This window comes from Corvus brachyrhynchos, unplaced genomic scaffold (assembly GCF_000691975.1).
Source record: "Corvus brachyrhynchos isolate BGI_N302 unplaced genomic scaffold, ASM69197v1 scaffold105, whole genome shotgun sequence".
Lineage (NCBI taxonomy): Eukaryota > Metazoa > Chordata > Aves > Passeriformes > Corvidae > Corvus > Corvus brachyrhynchos.
In genome coordinates, this window is record NW_008238452.1 from 809,967 (window position 1) to 817,606 (window position 7,640).

Sequence of the window (7,640 nt, forward strand, 5' to 3'; positions counted from 1 at the left end):
AGAGCTGATTTTTCTTTCCATGATTTGTATTTTTTTTTAATTAAAAAAACTATTTTGGATTACAATTCTTCATGATAATTCACAGCCTAAAGTCCATGCCAAGAAATGCTTACAAAGGCCAATAGTAAAGTCTTGACAATGCAAAATCTTGTGCACTTTTGACATTGGAAGTGTGTCTAGTGGATAAGAGGTGTCAGAATAGAAGAACTAGAAAGTCTTGGAAGTAAAGGTCTAAAACTCCTCAAGATCCTGCCATTGTGGGCCTGATTCCAGACTCCAGTGTGCTTTTTACATTAGAAAGAACATTTATTGTCTTAAAATGGACCCATGTGTTTCCCTGACAGCAAGCCATGATCGCCTTCTTGTCGAAGCAAGAATTCCTCACTTCCACTCTCTATCTGGTGACCTGAGGTGGTATGGAATAACAACCTAGACACACCCCACGGCTTCAGGCTCCTCCCTCTCATGGCTACAGAAAAAAATTTACTCTTTCCTGGATGAAAACCGTGACATTCACATTAACACTTACTGTAAATGCAAGATCTGAAAATGATAGAGACTGGATTAATAAGAAAAATGGGTTTGCTAGAAAAACGATGTTTCCTCAGGATCTGTGTATTTCAAAGATCTCTCGTGTGTATGAAGTAAAGTATCTGTGCTCAAGACTGAATTTCTACTCTTCTTAAAAACAATTTCTATCCAAAGAAGTGAACGAAAGACCTGAAGTCTCTAGCTCCTCAGAGTCCCAAGGTATCATCTGTGCATGTGAACAATTATTGAAAAGAACCAACAGTGAAATCTGTCAAGAACCATGCTCCAACAAAGGATTGCACCCATGAGGATATCGGCCTTGAAGTTTAAGGAGTCTGACCAGACACAGCCAGCAATGCAAAGGCTGGGTCCATTTTAGGTTGACTGATCAATCACAGTCCTGTGCAGGAAAGAACCAGCTTAAGAGCAGTTTCTAAAGAAAAGAAGCTCTGTTAAACCTTTGAGGTGAAAATGACCTTCCTGCCTTTATTTGCCCCTTCTCAGTGTTTGCTTTTCCTGCAATCACTGGAACCTTGCAGCATCTGATTTACTCTGCTGCTTAACAGATGGGCTCTGCTGGCAACTTTCATGGTCTGTGTGCCATTCTTGTCTCTTGCGCCAAAAAAAAAAGGCAATTCTCTTCTCACCTTGTATAGTGCTTTTAATTTGTCTTCCAAATTTCTCTATTGTTGCTATTACATAAATAAAATACAACCTAAAAGTTGTATTAAAAGTATTTTGATGGTCTAAAATAACAATAAGTTTTCAAACATAAGTATCAAAGGGAAAAAATACTTCTTTTCATCCTTTGTGTTGGATCACCAAAATTTGGAGTAGAGAAGGAGGGAAAAATCTTCATCCTTACACCCCAAATAGTGGCGAAGAGGGTGCCTAAAGTAGACAGTGCAGCTTTAAGACACTGAAACAGCTGAGCTGGGAGAATTAATTAAGATGGTTCAGATTTTGCCCTGCATATGAAACTGGCTGCCAGGTTCAACTGACTGTTTATTACAGTTGCTCTTCATTAGGTAATAAAGCACATGTTGCAATTAAATAACATATCCAATGCACTACAAAGTGGAAAAAAAGGACTTTAGTTCTTCTTCATTCCAGTCTAAAACCAGACTCTAGTCTTAGATTTGTAAACAAATTAAAGAAAATCACATCCATCATTAGAAGTACTCTTATTATATCCTGATAGGCTTATCACATCCAGTTAAACACAAGCTGTTATCATGTCTATGTTTCAGTAGAATTTATACAATTGGTGAAAATGTATATTTAGTTTTAGATATGTATATTGCAATATTCTCCAGCATTTTTCTTTTGGCTACCTAGTTCCCATACTTAGCTAAATTCCTGATGAGCTTCTCTCATCTCCCAAGATAAAATTACAGGGAGATCAAGAGCGGATCAAATCCATCTGTTTTACATGTCTTAAGGTCAAACATCTGCCTGAATAGGATGCAAATATGTTGGAAGATTGTGGATTGTATCTCATGACTTGGGGTTTTTTGTTTTGTTTTTTTTCCCCCCTTCTTCAGGTGCCTGAGATACATTTAATTTGAAATTACTAAAATGAATTTTAAAGGATGCATCTTACAGACATTGAGCAAGCTGCTTCATTTTGACTCAAATCTCTTAGGATTCAGTAAGTGCAAAAATCCATTGGAAGTACAAGGCTGCTTCTCTAAATGAAAGGGCACAGAAGTGTACAAAACTTCTCATTTTCAAAAAATAGAGGACAGTAATAAATAGAGTGTCCTGTGGTCATGGAAGGTTATTTTAAAGAAGCAAAAAGTCTTTTTTTTTCTTTTTTGTTTTTTTAATTCAGCTTTCAGTTATGAATAACCTGGTATGGCACACACAAGAAGATAACAGATGGATGAGTTACAGCTAGATCTTAATAACAGCAGACATCATCTGTGCCACAGCCTTTGGGAAAAATAAAAGTGCTTGTTGTCATTGTCTCTGGATCTTCTGTTACAATTAAATGTTTCTTTAGCATATGTGAAACAGGAACCATGAGTATTACTGGATGTTTGGGCTGTTTTGCTTGTTTTTCACAATAAGATGGTAATAAAATGGTAATAAAATGGTAATAAAATGGTAAAGCTTCCTACACATCTAACTCAACTTTAATATACATTTTGTTTTGTTCTGGACATTACACACATAAAAGCTCTAAAAGAAAACAAGGTGAACTGTATAAAAGTGGGAAAAAACCCCACATCCACTGTGAGCAGTCTTGTAACAGTGGTGAGCAGAGCAGCTCCTAAGTTTGCTTCCTTCTTTGGCCGCTCTTTCCTGGCTCTCTGCGAGGGACGACTGTACCGTCACTCAGAATAACGAAACACTCGATCTCTTCCTCAGCCCGAGTCATATCAGCTTAACTTCACAGGGGAGGCAGGAATTATTAAGCACTTCAGACAGCTATGAAATGTCCTTTGTTTCATGGTCAAAATGGCATGATATTTTCAGCTAGACTTTACACAAAAATTAACGAGGAGATCAGACTTTAAAAAAGATTTCTGTTCATTTCCGCTTTCCTGAAATATGTAAACTTTTCAAAACAGATCAGGTTTTAAAATACTATAAACAGCCTTACTGCTAAAATATAGAAAATCATAGTAAGCATAGTAAGAATTCTGATTGTTAGACTGTCTTTAGCAGTAGTTTTACTCTTTGTTGAAACAGATCTTACCTAAAAGAAAGTAACTGTAGAAAAATGGCTCAAATGAGGTAAGAAAAAGAGTAAGATTAAGGAGCAACTTGACAGAATGTGTGTATAGTGAAGCAATTAGAATTTAGAAAGAATGTATTCACCCTAATATATGAAAGTTGAAAACATACTCAAGTCTTTGTCTAGAAAAAAAAATTGAAAAATTATTTTTTAGGTAGTAAAGTGTAAGGCTTTTGAATTCTAACATGATGTTTCTTTCTACGTATTTCTATTCCTTTTTGGCTAGACAGTTCAAGGGTGTTTTTCTCCTGCTGATGAACTAACTAGGAAAATTACCATAATGTTATATACAGTTTTTACAACCTACATATTTGCTTTCATTCTGTGCTTCACACACCATGCTTGTGAAACAGCAGAATGATATGAGATGACCAAGTAGTTTGGAGGACTATTAGAGGACAGGAGAGGAGAAGGAATAGAGAGAATCTCCTTGTAGAATCTTACACCTATTTCTGGTTTGTGCTGATGCCAATCACTGCAGCATCGCAGTGTGCACTGCTGCTTCTTTTACTATAAATTCTCTTTCCTGAAGCTGATATAGAAATTCTAACTAACTGGGAGTTTTCCCTCATAGTGAGCATAAATATAAACATATGCAAAACAAGCAGATGAAACACATAATGAAGCCTTTTTAGATTTCAGTGAAAAATAGGCCTTATCCTTCACTACTGCTATTTTTCATAATTCAGCTTCTCAGTTTTATTTCGCTGCTTTCCTAAAGAGACTATTGATTCAATTGATTCTATTGGCCATTTCATGTCAGCCTGTATTTAGATGATACGAGATGGGTATGTCAGAGTTAATTTCATTTTCCGCACACTTACTTCGTGGCTTAGCAGTAGCAAGGGAAAAGAACAGACATCAGTACGATAAAAGATTCGTTCTGATTTTGAGTTTCATTTTCTTCCCTTGAAGAATGAGATTTTTTCATTGCAATATATTATTTCTACCTTTGTGAGCTTTATTCTTAGTCTTACTTCTGTCTATTAAAGGCATGTAATGTTTTTTATCATATTTCTGATGTGATTTCACTAATACAATTGTTATTTCTGAAAAATATAAAAATTATTGAATCAAGCAATGAAATTAGATGTTTATATTTTTCTTTTTAGGTTATGCATTTACCTAATACACATTTAAGTTCTGTGTAATTCAATATGGGAATCACATAGAACTCCACCACTTTTCTTTTAATTATACCGATGCTTGTTTATACAAGCAATTATTTTCCTCCTCTTTCCTCTGCTATTCCTCATCCTCCTCAAACATGAATAAGGCCATGAAATGAGCACAGGAAGTAAGAATATTAGGCAGAACTGAGATTGCAGATTGGTCATAGGATTGCATATGACTAAAGAAAAGTGAAATTTCTTCTTTTATCATTTTTCTAAAAAGAAAAATCCTCTATAAAACCTGGCAAAAATACTGATATTGAATTTTCTACATTGTTAAAAAGATTAATCAAAAATTTTCAAAAGCAGCACGATGTCCTGATTTGTCCTAGACAAATGTAAATTTGAGTGAATCAGGCAGAGAGCTGTACAAAGAATTGGTGGTCATCTGGTGAATGCTCTATGACAAATACTGACTAATCAGATTCATTTAAAAAACTGCCATGATTTTATTCAAAGGCAGAAATGCTTAGAAATCCAAAGAGAAGTAAAAAAAATCAGTGGTCCAAAGTACAGTGAAGCACTGTCAGTAGCAAGATGAAGAAAAGCAGCAGATGCTGTAAGAGACTGTGACAAACTGCCTCTGGTCCAGGTTAGGTCATACAGAAATCGTTCAAGATCTACTAAAATACTTCTTATTTTAGTTCCCTGCCCTTTATGAAGCCAAGCCACTTTTACTTTCACAGTAAGATGAAATAGTGTGGACAGCATGAAGACACTTAGATCTCTCATATAAGCCACCAAATGGAGAGAGTGTAGCTCTTTTGTGATAAAAAATATTATCACCTTCAGAAAGAAGCTCTTATGCTCTGATATTGTTGGAACTGTTAAGGGAGAGCTGTCTAAATTATTTTAATTTTACCAGGATAATGTAGGCATACAAAATAATTTCAAAGCTTTTTAAAAATAAATTTACTTAGTATAGTAGTTTAATACACATACATCTAACCTGATTTTAATTCACATCTTTCAATTTCAGGTAGAAAATGTTGACATTTTTAATATATTTCATGTTCAGTTTACTTCAATACTGTATTTGGTAAGCATCTAATTTACTCCTTTGGAGTAGCTTTGTGAAGCTAAACAATCACACTTTGTCCCATGTGCAGTTAGAACATCTGTAATTAAGTAAAAAGGAAGGGATAAAATAAAATTGGTTCAAAATATCCATTATTCACTTATTTTCCTTCTATGAGATAAGAATTAGGAGAAAGCAAAGCAGGCACAAAATTTAGAAGAATATAAAGAAGTTTATTAGCAGACCTAAAAGAAAAAAATCAGACCACACCTTCAGAACACGTCTCTTCCCGCCACTTTTCTCCCTTCTCCCACTGACAATGTAAAAAAGACAACCCTTGAGATTTTCAGTCAGTTTACCACCTCTATAATAATCTCTTTTTCAATTCACTTAGGGAGAGGAGTCTCTCTTGCTCATGCTATGGAGACATCTCCACAAGAAACAGTTCTCTCATGGCTTCAGTGTCACAGCAAGACAGCCGCCCGGGTTGGTTCTCTGCTCACATGTGGGAGTCCCTTCCCCCGACTTACAGCTTTCCCCACAACTGCTTTTGAGGGTCCAGTCTTGAGCTACTGGGGTACCATTTTAAGGTTGAGCTGTTCAGAAACAAAAGTTCTCTTCACCTATCTCTGGGAGCATCTGATGTATCATAGTCCATCACCATAGCTTTACAACAGAATTTCAGCTCCCAGGCTTGAAGCATCTCCTCTTTCTCCTCTCAGGGTTTCAGCTCTTCCTTCTTCACTGACTTTGGTGTCTTTATGGTGTGTTTTTCACGTGCCTTTACCTTTCCTTTTCCTCTGACTTGGGAGAGTATTGGTGTCTTCAGGCTTCATCTGTTCTGGAGACTCTTACAGCACTAAGAGAGTTAATCTCATCTGGGCCTTGCAGCTTCAATTCGCCTTTTGCTGTTGGTCATGTAATTTCTGCTGGGTGGTGGCTGGAGCTCGTTTTGGTGTAGCATTTTATTTCAGCAGCCACACTGGGAGGGGTTGAACGAGCCGTGGGGCCGCCTGCATGGAGCAGGGCCATGAGTGGAACAGGGCCGCATGGCTCTGGGGTGGCTGTCTCCTGGCCGGCCCGGCCCACACTGAGGGGGCTGCACTGGGTGTCCAGCGAGCAGAAGAGGCTGAGATCTCAGCCAAGCCATGCCACGGCCGACCCAGCCGGGCTGCACTGAGCAGGGCCCGGCCTGGCCCCGCTGGGCTGCACCGCAGGCCCCCCCAGTTACCTGTCCGAAAGCTGGAAGCAAGAGAGCTCTCCCAGGCTTCCGTTCTGAAATGTGATGTGAATCACAGAGGCATGTCAAGCTTCTTAAGTGGCTTAAAAAAGTTGCCAATATTCAAACTAGCCAGTTGATTGGTTCTACTGGGTCTAGAGGAAGCTGTAAGCACCTCTTTGCAAAGAATCACTTCCGTGGCTGATGGAGCCCTCTTTAACTAAAAACCCAAACTTTGCTAAACCATGACAACTTTGAATAAACATCAAGTCTGATGTGTAAAATTAAACTCAGGCATACATGGAAAAATTATCCATGTCTTTTCATCATGTAAAAACATGGTTTACATAGTAAAGTTTTTAAAGCAAGGAAGTTTAAAATTACAAACAGTTGCTATAGATAAACAGTGGTCAAAATAATTCCCTGATCTCCATGGCTTTAAACCAACTGTTTGGCTTGATCATGGTTCAGTCACACAAGAAAAAAGATCCTAAGACAATAAACAGCCCCATTAGCACTACGGAAAGGAAATTGAGAACAGAAGTATGAGCAGCTGACTTGGATCTTGGGAAATTGTAAATATGATCAACTAGGTAATTATAGCTGTAGCCAATACGACATGAATTATGAACAATAGAGTCTGACTGAACATAGGGACAACGAAAAGGACTCAGAGCTAAAAGACCCCATCAGACATGGTCCTGTACTTTTAAAATGTGAACTAACTCTGTTAGGAAAGAACAGGTTATAAGCAGTTTGAAATATCACTCTCAAAAGTTCATTTTTATAAATCAAAAAAATAAATATAAATAACTGTAGTGCTGCAATGTTTTATTGTATTTTTGTATGTTCTTTGTACCCCAATGGTTCATCCCTATCTCCCCCACTTCCATTCCCAGTTGGTTTGCCCCAGATTCAAGCCGCTCCCCCAGTGCTCCCAATGTGGTTATCCCCTCC